General features: G+C 45.7%; 1 long non-coding RNA gene across 3 annotated transcripts in view; it reads right to left on the reverse strand.

Annotated features, from left to right (window-relative positions):
* Positions 1-6,168: 6,168 nt before the first annotated feature.
* The window catches only part of LOC121143207, a 32,090-nt gene continuing 25,136 nt past the window's right edge, over positions 6,169-13,122 (reverse strand). For all 3 annotated transcript variants that reach the window (XR_005880389.1, XR_005880388.1, XR_005880390.1), the window contains exon 3: positions 6,169-8,787. This is a non-coding gene — a long non-coding RNA (uncharacterized LOC121143207). The remainder of the gene's footprint in view (positions 8,788-13,122) is intronic.

Genomic DNA, 13,122 nt, shown 5'->3' on the forward strand with positions numbered 1-13,122 from the left:
GTTGCTTTCTTCATGGGACTGTGGCCACTGAGAACAGCCGCAGTTGCGAGCAGGGTAAGAAGGTGCTCACTGGTGCTGCCTGCAGAGGTGGCATGTCCCCAGCTTCCGAGTGACACGGTCAGTCTTTCCCTCTGCCTGTCCTCTGTGGCTGTCATTCACAAGTCTCAGCTCCTGAAGCAAGCCACAGGCTTCACGCTTTTTTCCTTTAAGTCAACACAGACACTGTATTTCTGGGGTGTCTGTCCAGGAATCCGTGTTTCTTTCTTTCTCTGGACTGTTGGCATGTACAGTGGTCACTCATTTGGTCACATTTAGCTCAGCCTGGAGAGTGGTTTTCCTGACCAGTGGCCAGTTATGCCCCAAGACAGCACTTTATGAAAATAGAGGAAAGAGATGGACCGACAGACAGACTTCTCCTGCTGGAGCTACCCTAGATGCTGCAGAAACATTTGAAAATCACAAGCCTTGTCTTCAAGCTCATCTTGAGTGAGAATCCAAGCTTTCTCATGGCTCTCATGGGCATTTGGAAAGACCTCTCCATCTTCTGAAGCTCCACTTTCCTTATGGGCACGATAATGCAAATGATACCATCCAGGTCTGAAACTGAAGTCCCAAAAGCTGCAAAATCAGAAATTTCCTGAGCACCCACAACTGCGTGGGGTCTCTTGGGGTCAGATTCCTCACCTGTCTTTGTGGTAGACTGCAGCCAAAATACACACGGAATATTTCCTATTAGAATGTGTCCAGGCTACATGTGCAAGTTGAATGGAGAATGAAAGAAATAACAGGACTGCTTAGACTCGGGTCCCATTCCTAAGACACCTCATGGTACACACATATTCAGACTTGCCTAAATCTCAGGTAGAAAGAACCTAATATCCAAAACACTGTTCTGCCAAGCGTTTCAGATAAGGGGTGTTCATTCTTGGACACTTGTCTCTGAACTCAGGTAATCAGGTTTGGTGGCAAAGAGCTTTTACCTGTGGAGCCATCTTGCTGACCCTCCAAGTTCTAATTCTAAATGTGTCCCTTGGGGACATTGCTTTTCTTCCTTGTTGTTGTACCAAAACCATTTTCCTGTGTAATTTTCTGGCAATACTGTGTTCCCTCACTCTAGGGCTTGTCTTTACACAGAGAGGCAGAAGGGCTTCAGGGAACCTTCTGTGGCAAGGAACGGACACCATGTCACTCCTACCTGAGCAGCCTGCACATTCAAAGGCAAACTCTTCCTGCCCCTGGTTAGCAGGAACGATATATTCCATCTCAGTCCTGACAGGCAGGTCTGGCTTATTCATGGGCTGAAGCTAGACACACAGAGGTGCTGGCTTGCCTTGAGAAAAAGTATGGACACGCTGTCATCCCCTAGTATGGACACACAGTCATTCCCTAGTATGGACAAGCTGTCATCCCTACTATGGACAAGCTGTCATCCCCTAGCAAGCCTTCTAAAGAGACTTGGGAGCAATTGTGTAAGAGATCAAAGTTAGGCAGTTGCTGTTATTACAATTAAAATATTTCACACTAGATCCATACCAGGAAGTAGCCCAGGTCTTCAGTTCTCTATAAAAAGGGAAACTACTGAAGGAAGCAGGCAGGGAAAGCTAAGTATCTCATGTCCCCCTGGGCAATGGGGAGTAACATCTGATGAAAGAGCTTCAGCTTACTCAGTTCCAACACACAGCACTTACACGCTCTGCCACTTTGCATGCGTGTGTGCATGTAGGCCAGAGGTCAATATTAGCAATGAGTGTCTTCCTCCATCATTTTCCATCTTTATTTTTTTTTGAGACAGGCTCTCTCACTGAACCTGGGGCTCGCAGATTCAGCTAGGCTAGCCGGCCAACGAGCTCCAGGGGACCTGCCTACCTCTGCTGGGGCTGGGGTTGCTGGCTTTCCCTACCAGGGGCTGGGGAGCTACAGAACACAGCAAGCACTTTGCCCATGGAGTCAATTCCCCAACCCCAAGCACCATTCTATTCATAACAGAATAAACTGGAGCAGCCTCGGACTGTCCACAGCCATTGACAGCTGCCAGGGAAAAGCACACGCAAATTACAAACCACTGTTTTTATCCTCTAACAGTATTCTAGGAAATTTCAGAGAAGTGTAGTAGTTTCTTGGTATGGATAAATTGAAACAAACTGTATAATCAAAAATGGTTATTTTTCGTTTTAAAATATTTCTAAACCAATTAATGAGGACAGCAGACAAAATAGCCTAGAGAGTACATTACTTAAATTTAAACAGCATCCTAATAAAGTAATTGTTTTTGAAAAGTTAAAATCTTAAATGAACTACAAATGTTCAATAATAAGAAATAATCATTATTAATATTATTAGGCTATAAACATTAGAATACAAACTCTAGTGGACAAACTTGGGAAACCTTTTAGGTCACTCAACCTTAATTAGGTATCAAAGTAGATGCTTTTTCTACTTGTCTGTTTCTGTCTCTGTCTCCTTCCCTGCTCCCTCTCCATGCTCCTCCCCCTCCCTTTCTTTAACCTCAGTGTAAAACCCATAGGAGCTTCCAGCCATGATAGCATAACTGAACCAAAGTAGCCCTCTTTCTTGTAAAATTATCATACAATTGAACAAAATAGTTCTTTCCAGGAATGGAGAACAGGCAGCCAAACCTACAATCCCTGTGGGAACAGAAACTCAACACTAGACTCCAAGGATGCCCAGTGCTCTCACGGTGGGGAAACTTCCTCAGCTAGGTGAGCCAGTTACTTTTGTGTCACAAGGACCACAATACTGACAGAAGCAGCCTGAGGACAGGGGGGCTAATTTGGCTCGTGACTACAGACGGTTCAGTCCACGGTTTTCTCCCCCTGCCCTGGCACAGATGATAACAGTGTCAGAGCCTGTGGCTGAGGATAGCTCTTCACACCACAGCTAACAGGAAACAGGCAAGAAGTGCCCAGGAGCCGGGCGGTGGTGGCGCACGCCTTTAATCCCAGCACTCGGGAGGCAGAGGCAGGCGGATCTCTGTGAGTTCGAGGCCGGGCTGGACCGACAGCCTCCAAAACAATACAGAGAAACCCTGTCTCCTAAAAACCAAAAAAAAAAAAAAAGGAAAAAAAAGAAAAAAAAAGAAGAAGAAGAAGAAGTGGGGACAGTAGTAACGTTCTTAAAGACTCTTCATCGCTGCCTCTCAAATTTTTCACAATTTCCCAAATGGCACCACTAGCTGGGGGGCCAAACAGGATTTCACAGGAGATAGTTCAGATTCAAACTCTAGCACGGGATGAACAGGAAAACCAACCAGTGCATGATATTGGGGCTACACTGAGCAAGCTGAGGTCAGAACTCAGGACCACTAGAATGGTGGGAGCCTGCAGGGCAGGGCAGCAACTGCAAGGGAGGGAGCCTGCCATGGTCTGTGGTTAGAGGCAGTGCTGGAGGTAACCCGAGGCTCAGCAGAAGCAGCTGGAGGTGAGAGCAGTGTCTAAGTGAGCACTGATGGAGCTGTAGGCAGAGAGCAAGAGGCCAGAAAGGTAAGGGACTGTTCTTTAGCAAGACTGCTTCACTTGTGATGTCCTTAGAAGGCCAACATCTGAAACATGTAAGGCGAGCTTTACAGCACATGAATAATGACAAGTTACATAAATGGGAGAGTGGATGAAGCAGAGTGCGGGGATTTAATGAGGTCCACAGCAGAAAAGGAACATCAGAGAACAGCGGAGGGGCAGACAGAGCAAACATGAAAGTGACAGATACAACCCCACCCAGCAATAACCAAAGCAAATGCAAGGAGACTAGAAGCCCCAGCTCACAGGCAGACAAAAAAAATAGCATCAGAGACATGCTGCCTAGAAAATATACATAGAAAGAACATAAAGGCAGTGAAAATATCCAGTACAAATAGTGTGGCTTCATTAATATCAGATGAGTAAACTTCTATAAAAAAATGAAGACATCATATAAAAATAAATGAAGAAATCTATGAGAAAGACAACAATCCTAAACATGGACCCAAAGACAGAACATTAAAATTCATGAGAGACCCAAAGTAAGACACAGACCACAACAATCAGACTTTCCAGCAGCCCCACGCATTTTCAGGAGCCTGACCCAGAGACACAGCTACTTGAGAAGCTGAGGCTGAAAGATCTCAAGTTCAAGACCTGAATAGGCTACAAAGAGAGTTCAAGCCCATCTGGAAAGCTCAGCGGGTCCTGTCCCAAAGTTTTAAAGGATAAGGAAGGGCTAGGGCACATCCCAGTAGTAGAGCACTTGCCTAGCACGTGTGAAGCACAGATTCGATCCATCGTGCCACAGGTGAGAGGGGAAAGTCACCAACATTCTAAGCAACACAATCGAATTCCCTAAGACGTATAGCTAGCAAGTGCTGTAGACACACTACAGTGATCGCTCTGACCATCAGCTAAGCCACAGATAGGAGTCAACAGATGTCAAGACATGTAAACCTTATGCTATACGTCTCTGACTATAACATAAAAGAAAAATATAACACTGAATCTTATGAGCAGGTAATATGTGAAAAAGTAACAGTGAATAATGCGAGCAGATAAACAAGTAACAATGAATAATGCGAGCAGATAGTGACACAAAATCCAGAAATTTCACCTAGGAGAGACACGCCGGTGAGATTAGGATGGGCCTCACTATGGAGCCCTGGTCGATCCTGATCACTCACTGCCCCTTTGCCTCCCAAGGGCTGGCATTACAGGCAAGTGCCGCCAACCCAGCATATATTTTTAAACATACTTGAATCTTTAAAGCTGTCATATCACAAATGGGGAAAAATTAATGAGGAAGTGGGGGGGGCTGAGGAGCAGTTGATGAGAAAGATAAAGCAGGGAGCTGAAGATGACCTCTGCACTCCGCATCTCACAGTGGGGACACTCCGCGAGGGGAAGGACAGTACACTAAAGACCAAAAATTCTTAAAATCTGTCATTGGAAAATGCTTTGGAGAAATTGAGATGTGCCCGTAAGAAAAAGAACGTGAGCTGGGCAGTGGTGGCGTACCCCTTTAATTCCAGCACTTGGGAGGTAGAGGCAGATGGCAGATTTTGAGTTTGAGGCCAGCCTGGTCTTCATAAAGAGTTTCAGGACTGCCAGGGCTGCACATGAAGCCCTGTCTTGAAGAAGGAAAAGGAGGAGGAGAAGATATGAGACTGGAACAATGGCCCTATGGGTAAGGGTGATTGTTGTACATGGTTGAGGACCTGAGGTCGGATTCCAGCACCCACATAAAAAACTGGGTGTGGTCATGCATCTGTAACCCTGGCACTAAGGGGTTGGTGACAAGAGAACCCCTGGACTAAAGGAATTAGATGGAGAGTGATAAAGCAGGTTACCCAATGTTATCTGCAAAATCGTGTCATACACCCACACCCATACACACACACACACACACACGTGTACAAATATTACACACACATTGCAATAGAAAAATTTAAATAAAAATATTTCTCTTGTGAGACTACTAAATCCCTTCAAGACTAGTGGCAAGAAAAAAGCCACTTCTAGAAAAGCAGAACAAGGTGTAGACTACACAGTGCCTCCTACCAGTGACCACTGAGTGTGAAACAAAAATCTAAAGTCATCCAGCCTTTCAGGTGTGTCTTTCACCAAGCCACCGAGACCACATTCGACATCACCCAATGGCTGCAGTCACGGGACCCCGGCAACAGTTCTTATCAAGAAGAGACCAAGAGACCGCAGTCCCCAGGAAGCATGATTTTCCAGTAAGACAATTTTAAAAATAATAATAGTAGTAGTAAATTAGGTCAAAAAATAAATAAATAAATCAGTTTGAAAATAAGTTCAGATGTCATTGCTACTTGGGGAAAACAATCAGACGTAGAAAAAGTGAGAGCAATTCAAAGTGCATCTTTGTGTCCTTATCTGGATGCTCCAGTGTTAACTTTTCATTCCGTTGTCACCCACTGATGGGCACTCAGGCATCACAGCATCGGTCACTAACAGTGTGGCAGTGCTTCCATGGAATGTGCCACCTGTATCCCGTATCTTGATTCACACGACCCTTTCTTCAGGTTCCCATCCTCAGCCCCTGTGGGTCTTCAGTGTTGGGATAAAGCTTGAGGGGGACCTTGCGTGGGAGGATCCTGGCAGGTTCCATGGCAGGCGAGGGTGACTGAGGCGGAAGGACAAACATGCCAGGCAGACAGAGCTCTTTAAGTGAGAAGCTTTATTAGAAGGTGGGGAAAGGAACTAAGAAAGAGGTAAAGAGACATAGAGACAGAGGGGACAGAAGAGAAGACGGAGACAGGAAAAGTCTTGTCTGCCCCAAGGGAACCAGAGAAGAGGGCAGGGGAGAGCTGGGGGGGGGGAGGTGGGAGCAGGAAAGAGAGCTAAGTGGGCGGGGTCTGTCTTTTAAAAGGGTCCTTTGCACCTGAGAGCAGACTAGTACTCATTGAACCCTGGGCTGACCAGGGTACTGCCCGGGTGCCTTCTGCCAAGTGACAGGCGCAGGCCAACATAATGCGTGGGCCTGTGTGAGTTTATAGGGATCGTGTACATTGAAGAGTCCACAGGAGCCAGGTGAGGACATTGGGCACCCAGGATACCCAGGAACTAGAACTATCTACCAGCGGTTGTGAGCTAGCATGTGGATACCGGGCTCAGAACTCAGGCTCTCTGCAAGAACAGTACATGCTCCTAGCTGCTGAGAATCTCTCAAGCCCAAGGACAATATTTTTACAGGCAAATACAAAACAAAATTAAAAGTCCAAGGTGTTTTAATAGTCTGAACATTTGGCTTCAATATAAGCTCCTGGTAACTTAACATGCTTTTTCTAAATTAAGTATTTTTGTTACATTAACTTTTTTTGTGGTTTTGTTTTTTGTTGTTGTGTTTGTTTGTGGGGCTTTTGTTGCTGTTGTTGCTGTTTTGTTTTTTTGAGACAGGGTTTCTCTGTATAGCCCTGACTGTCCTGGAACCCACTCTGGAGACCAGGCTGGCCTAGAACTCACAGATCCACCTGCCTCTGCCTGACTTTGTTTGTTTGTTTATAACGCAAGTAAGTCATCCAATAATCCGTGCATGTGTTCTGAGTTTTTCTGCTAATTATATTGTCTGTGATCTTGTGTTTTGGTCAAGCATTCACTCCAGGCTTAGGTAGATGAGCGAAATACCCATAACCCCATGTACAATATTCACTAAAACACTTAAAACTTGCCCCCAAAGTTCTCTATTTGCAGTGCAGTGACACCCAGAATGAAATGTGCCTCCTGTTTTAGTCTCAGCGACCAGCGGAGGGAATGGAGGCTGCCAATGGTTTTCTGCACATTGTGAAAGTCACCATTAGGGAAATCGAGACTTCAGTGACTCTGGTCACACACTTCAGTATAGACTAATCTTAGAGAAAAGCGCTCACCCTGGCAGCCTGTTTGCAGTTCACTAGGCTTTTTTTTTCTTTTTTTAAACATTTGTTTTCTATTTATCTATAAGCAATAGAAGAAAACCCAGCTGAAGGGCCAGTGTGGTTTTTATACAAAGTTCATTTTGGGAAATCTGACAAGCATGTAGCCTCGCATGTCTAAAATAATTCTAGTAGAAAATTCAGAACTTGCTGGGTGAGTTAATGTTTACTTTACTCACATAGTACTTGGTGCCATTTGTCAAACATTTGGGTTTTAGATGTTTTAAGAACAGGAGTTTTAATTACACACTAAACCTGAAAGTGCACATTATAATACTGCAGCACACAGAGGCTATCAACCAGTCACACTTTAAGACCGCCAGGACCCAGGCAAAGAGGGATGTGTTAACAAAATATGAGCATTAGTGCTTGTGCACACGGCCCTGGGGAAGCATGGCCACAGGCACACATGCTATTAGATGCCAGATGAGCAGACTCGTGTGTGTGTGTGTGTGTGTGTGTGTGTGTGTGTGTGAGAGAGAGAGAGAGAGAGTGTGTGTGTGTGTGTGTGTGTGTGTGTGTGCTGTAATATCTTACCTAGATAACAGTAGATAACAGCCAGACAAACCCTGAAAGGTGGCAGAGGTGATCCTCTGTTCTGGAAACTCAGCCAGTGATTTCCCATTAGAGATGATTTTGTTGCGTGTGTTGATGGTTCTGTGCTGTAGTTTGAGCAATTCATTTTGTAGATGAGAATAAACTGAATCTTTAGTGCTGGCTGAGCTAGTAGCAAGAACTTGCACTCTGACTTTTAAAAGCCCTAGAGAAGTATTCTTCTAGATCAGTTTGATTAGTTATGCCCTTTCCAGGTGTTTGGACTTCGATATCACAAGACATTGCCATCTGCCAAGATCACACTTGAGAATCACAAGCTTTTTTAAAAAGTCACAAACCCCGCAAGTGTTGCTTGTTCCTTTGTCTGTCTTATGTGGGTCCTAGGAAGTCGATGTCAGCTCCGGAAGCACTTACCCCTGAGCTCTCTGCAGCATCCTCAGACTGTGGTAAGTGTGTGATTTGGGGTTTGACTCATAACTATCTTGAGGAGCATGCAGCCCACAGTTGGGCATGCTTTGAAGAACAGACTTTTTAAATCCAACCTTTACTTTCATTTCAAAACAATCTAATTTTCTCTTAGTTGTCTCTGAGTGATCCATTTAGGACAGGGGGAACCCATCACTGTCTAGCTGTTGGTGTAAGAGTCACAGGAGACAGGGTACCTCCCTGGAACTGCTCTCTCCAGCCTTTGTGTCTTCAGCACATAAGCACAGTGGGGTCTCCCCTCCAACTGGTGCTCCCAGGGAGTGTGATGAACTTCATTGTTCTTCTCATAAAGAATTACTTCACGTGGCCATCATTTTGGCTCAGTCTCCCTGGTGTTTATGGGAAGACAGGAAAACAGTCTTTGCAGTTTTGAACATTTTCCCCCAAGGAGCCACTGAGACACAAACATCACACCCTGAATAAGAAAAAGGATTTCCTTCCAAACACAATTGACAGCCCAGGTGTTGAGTGAAAGGGAATTTATCTGACCTCAGAGGAAAGATGAACTATGGGCCTTTTGGAAAGCCTGTCACATTTCTCTACAAACCCAAGGACACTGCTTGCACCATCAAACAGAAAGGCCACGCTGGACGAGTTGGCCCACCCTTGTAGTTCTATGAGGCGTTAGCAAGGGAAAGGTTTGAGAGCCACAAAGTCTCACAGGAGACTAAATCTAGCCTCCTGAGGTAATTGCTGAATTGACCCTCAACACCCTCCCTCCTTAAACTTCTTTCTCCCATCTCTAAAGTGAGGCAAGCCTGGATTTCCGCAGTCTCGGCCTTCTCTGGGCTTCTAGAAGTCATGGAAGCTTACTGCCTGGATATTAGACAAGTTCAAGGTCATCACCCTGGTTAGACCCTTGACTTTGCTCGATGGTGTCACAGTCAAGAGATCTGGAATCTTACTGTGGTCTTCTGTGTTCACATCTATTTCAGTCAGAAAAGCAATGGCCCCTGGTGCTACCATGAGCTTAAAGGGAGTATGGTAAAGTGACTACTGGGTAAGTCAGTCACAGAAAACATTTGTGTCCTCCAGGCCCTGCCACTGCTCTGTCTGGGGAACGTTCTCAGGTGCCACATTCCCAGGGTGGCAGAAATTGTCTCCCAAGAGTGGAAGCTTCCTTTGATGTCTCTGCTTCTCTGTTCTCTTCCTACCCAGCAGGAAGACTGTCCCTGTCTATCTAGAGAACCCTTCTGCACGTTCCCTAATTGATCAGTTGCCTATTGTGTCCCAGGGACATCCAAGTTGTACCTGGAAGGCAAGAGAGGGGTATCAACAGGATGTCTGCATACACTTACAGAGGCTACAGAACAACCCAACCGAGTGGGAGGCAATGACTGCTTTTCCTCTCTAGCCTTCCTAAGCTCAGGCCATGTCCCTGCCACCAGAGCCCTCCTATGACTCACCCCCAAGCCCCCTCCCTTCTGCTGTCCAGCTTCAGGCTTCCTCTGCATCTTAGGCCTTCTCTCAGAGCCTGTGACGCTGTTGAAACCCCAGCCCACACACCCCATTTTCTATTTCCCATAAACACTGGTGACTTTGCCTTTGCAAAACTCATTTTCTCCTGTCGCCTGTGATGTGACTTCTTTCCCCATGCGCAGCCTGCCTTCCTTGCTTGCTTCAGGAACACTGTGTATACTTTCGTCTTCGCTTCTGCTCCCCTTCTCCCTCCCACACCCATCCCCGCCTCAGAGGCAGCCATCCCCGGGAGCCTGCCTTCCTTTACTCTGCTTCCTAGTCTTCTCATTTTTCTTAGTTCATGACTACAAGGACGACCTGAATCTGCTCCATTTTGCAGCCTTACTTTGTCCAAGGCTTATTTACCAGCGCTGCTACAATTTCAAATGTACGTGTCGAGTTTAGGACTCAAATACCCTTCCTAACCCACTCCGTGGGACATTTTCAGTGGGATAAACAACCTAAGCCCTCAGCATGTATCTAAAACCATCTACTCCACCTTCTCCTAGACGTCCAGTCTGAAATCGCGGGTGATTTGTGAATTCTGCCTGGTGCCTGGCCAGTTGGTCTCCAAATCCTGCACATCCTCCCTTTTCAGAATCTCCTCCTCATCGCCTTCTCATTCCCTTCACCCCAATCAAGACCTAGATTTTAACTCCTGTCTGCTAACCAGTTTCTCTGCTATCTCTGAGGAATCTCTGACCAGCCACCCCACCCAATCTGCCCTGTGCATTTCTGAGGAGCAAGTCTTGCTGGATTATCTCTACCCTGTCCGAATAGCTTCATTTGATTCTCCAAACCTGAGGGACAAAGATGACGGTCACAGCCCGGCCACAGTCACAGTTCTCTCCCTCTGACCGTGTTTGCCAACCAAACTGCTGTAACTGGCCATGCGCCCAACTGTGTGTTTTGTCACCAGCTGCCTTGACAAACTCTCTTCTGGACAAATGTGGCCAAGTCTATGAGGCTTGTTCTGGGTTTCGCTTGTTCCCAACTCTAGGTCACTCCCGTTTTCAATATGCTCAGAGGCATACTTACTCAGATCCAGAAAGTATAAAAATTCAGAATTTTACTCTGGGAAACAGGGCAACCGTGTCTAGTCACTGTGGTCATTTAGAGGACTTTGAGTTGTTCCCACTGCTGCCTCATGTTAACTTCTCAGTAAGGTGCCTGTGAGGCAGGTGTCTCGTATTTTCTGTGCAGCTCTTTCTTCAGTGTCCGAGCCCTGTCAGCTAAGAAACTCAAGGCTGTGCTCACCCTGGTACCTGAGCCTTCAAATGGGATGTTCTCGGGCCACCCTACCAGTCCTTTTCAGACTGGCTAGTTTTCATGTTTATTTTCTCATGGCCTTTAAAGTTTACCAAATTCCCAGGTCTGGGGTGGTTTTCTGTCACTGAAGCCAGTGAAGCGTGGTATTATTTGCCATCCGGAACACCCTCTGGTTCTCCTCAGAGGGGGATGAGAGAGAAAGGGGAGCAGGTGCAGGAGGGTCTGTTCCCAGGGTGCTGACCCCCAGCAGGAGCATGACAGGGCTTTAAAATGGGATTAGACACCCAAACAAGAAAAGGCCATACTCCGAATTTCCAGTGGAAATGCCAACACAGATAGAATTGAACCTAGGGGACTCTCATAGCCCGCCTCCACCTCATTGATTTAAGAGGGAAAAAAATGATAAATTCCAACAAACTGTTTCTCAAAAGCTCAATAAAGCAGCTATTGGAAACAAAGCCAGGCAGTGACAAGGCCGAGTCATCGCTTGAGAAAGTCCTTTACTATTATTTCTTATCTTGCTGTAGGAGGGGTTGGTGGGGAAAGACCCAAAGATAGAAAGAAAGAAAGAAAGGAAACTGTGTTGTGTGCACATTCTCAACCTATTTTTAAAACCTTGGTCCGGCTCACTATAAACCCCGCCTCTTCCTGAACGTTTTCCACCTGCATCTCTGTGACAGATGACAGAAAGGCACTGTGTCCCCTGATCTGCATCCTGTTTTAAGACAACAGGCCAACAGCTTTGGGTCAAACTGGAGGCACCCGTAAGAGGAACCTTCACCTGTGACTTCAAAATCCACGGGGAAGGAATACCAGGTCCTTGACTGACTGAAAAGTTGGGAACCAATTCTGGGAATTCTCGAGCCTTTCACTTGCAGATGTGTCTCTTTATCAGTATGACTGGGGTGAGTGCCCATCAGCATTGTGCCTAAGCACACCAGACCAATGGAGGTTTGCTTCTAACATGAAAAATTGCAGAAGCAATGGCGATATTCTAGAGACCTACATGAATAGTCATGTGAAAAAGTCCCAACAAAATACATGCTCTTAGGCTCAAATTTTAAAACGTTAAGAATATATGAGATATATATTCTATAGCCATAAATTATTATTAAAGTTCTTGAGCATTGGCTGTGGAAAAATATGTCTAGTTTGGCATGGTAGCACACGTGCCTATAATCCTAGCACTTGGAAGACTGAGGAAAGATCATTAGCTTGGGGCCAATCTAAGCTATAGAATGAATCCCAACCAACCTGGACTACAGAATAAGGCCCTGCTTGAGGGGAGGGGGTCAAGTCTACCATAAATTCGCTTCTTGAAGAATGCTGACTACTTGGCATAGTGGCATAGTGGGATACAGAGTTGGGGTGAGGTCAGTGTGTCCAAACCTCACGCTTGAAATTGTCTGTCAAGCTGAAACGACATATTTATAGTCTTTTGTTCAAAGACATGTATCCGAGTTAGGGTGACTATTGCTATAATGAAATACCATGACCAAAGCAACTTGGAGAAGGAAGTTATTTTAGCCTACACAGTCCATCACTGAGAGAAGTCAGGACAGAGGCCTCAAACAGGGCTGGAACTCAAACAGTGATTCTCAGCTTTCCTAACCCTAAGCCTAATACAGTTCCTCATGTTATAGTGACCCCAACCATAAAATTATTTTCATTGCTACTTCAGAATTGTAATTTTGCTACTGTTAGGAGTCATAATTCAAATACCTGTGTTTTCTTAGGCAACCCCTGTGAAAGGGTCTTTTGAAATGGGGGTCACAACCCACATGTTGAAAACTAAAGGCAGAAGCTGGTTGGTACAGAGGCCATGGAGGGATGCTGTTTACTGGCTTGCTCTCCATGGCTTGCTCAACCTGCTTTCTTATAGAAACCAGGACCACCCAGGGATGGCACCACCCCCATCAATCACTACTTAAGACAAT

Source organism: Mesocricetus auratus, unplaced genomic scaffold (genome assembly GCF_017639785.1).
Source record: "Mesocricetus auratus isolate SY011 unplaced genomic scaffold, BCM_Maur_2.0 Super-Scaffold_100011, whole genome shotgun sequence".
Lineage (NCBI taxonomy): Eukaryota > Metazoa > Chordata > Mammalia > Rodentia > Cricetidae > Mesocricetus > Mesocricetus auratus.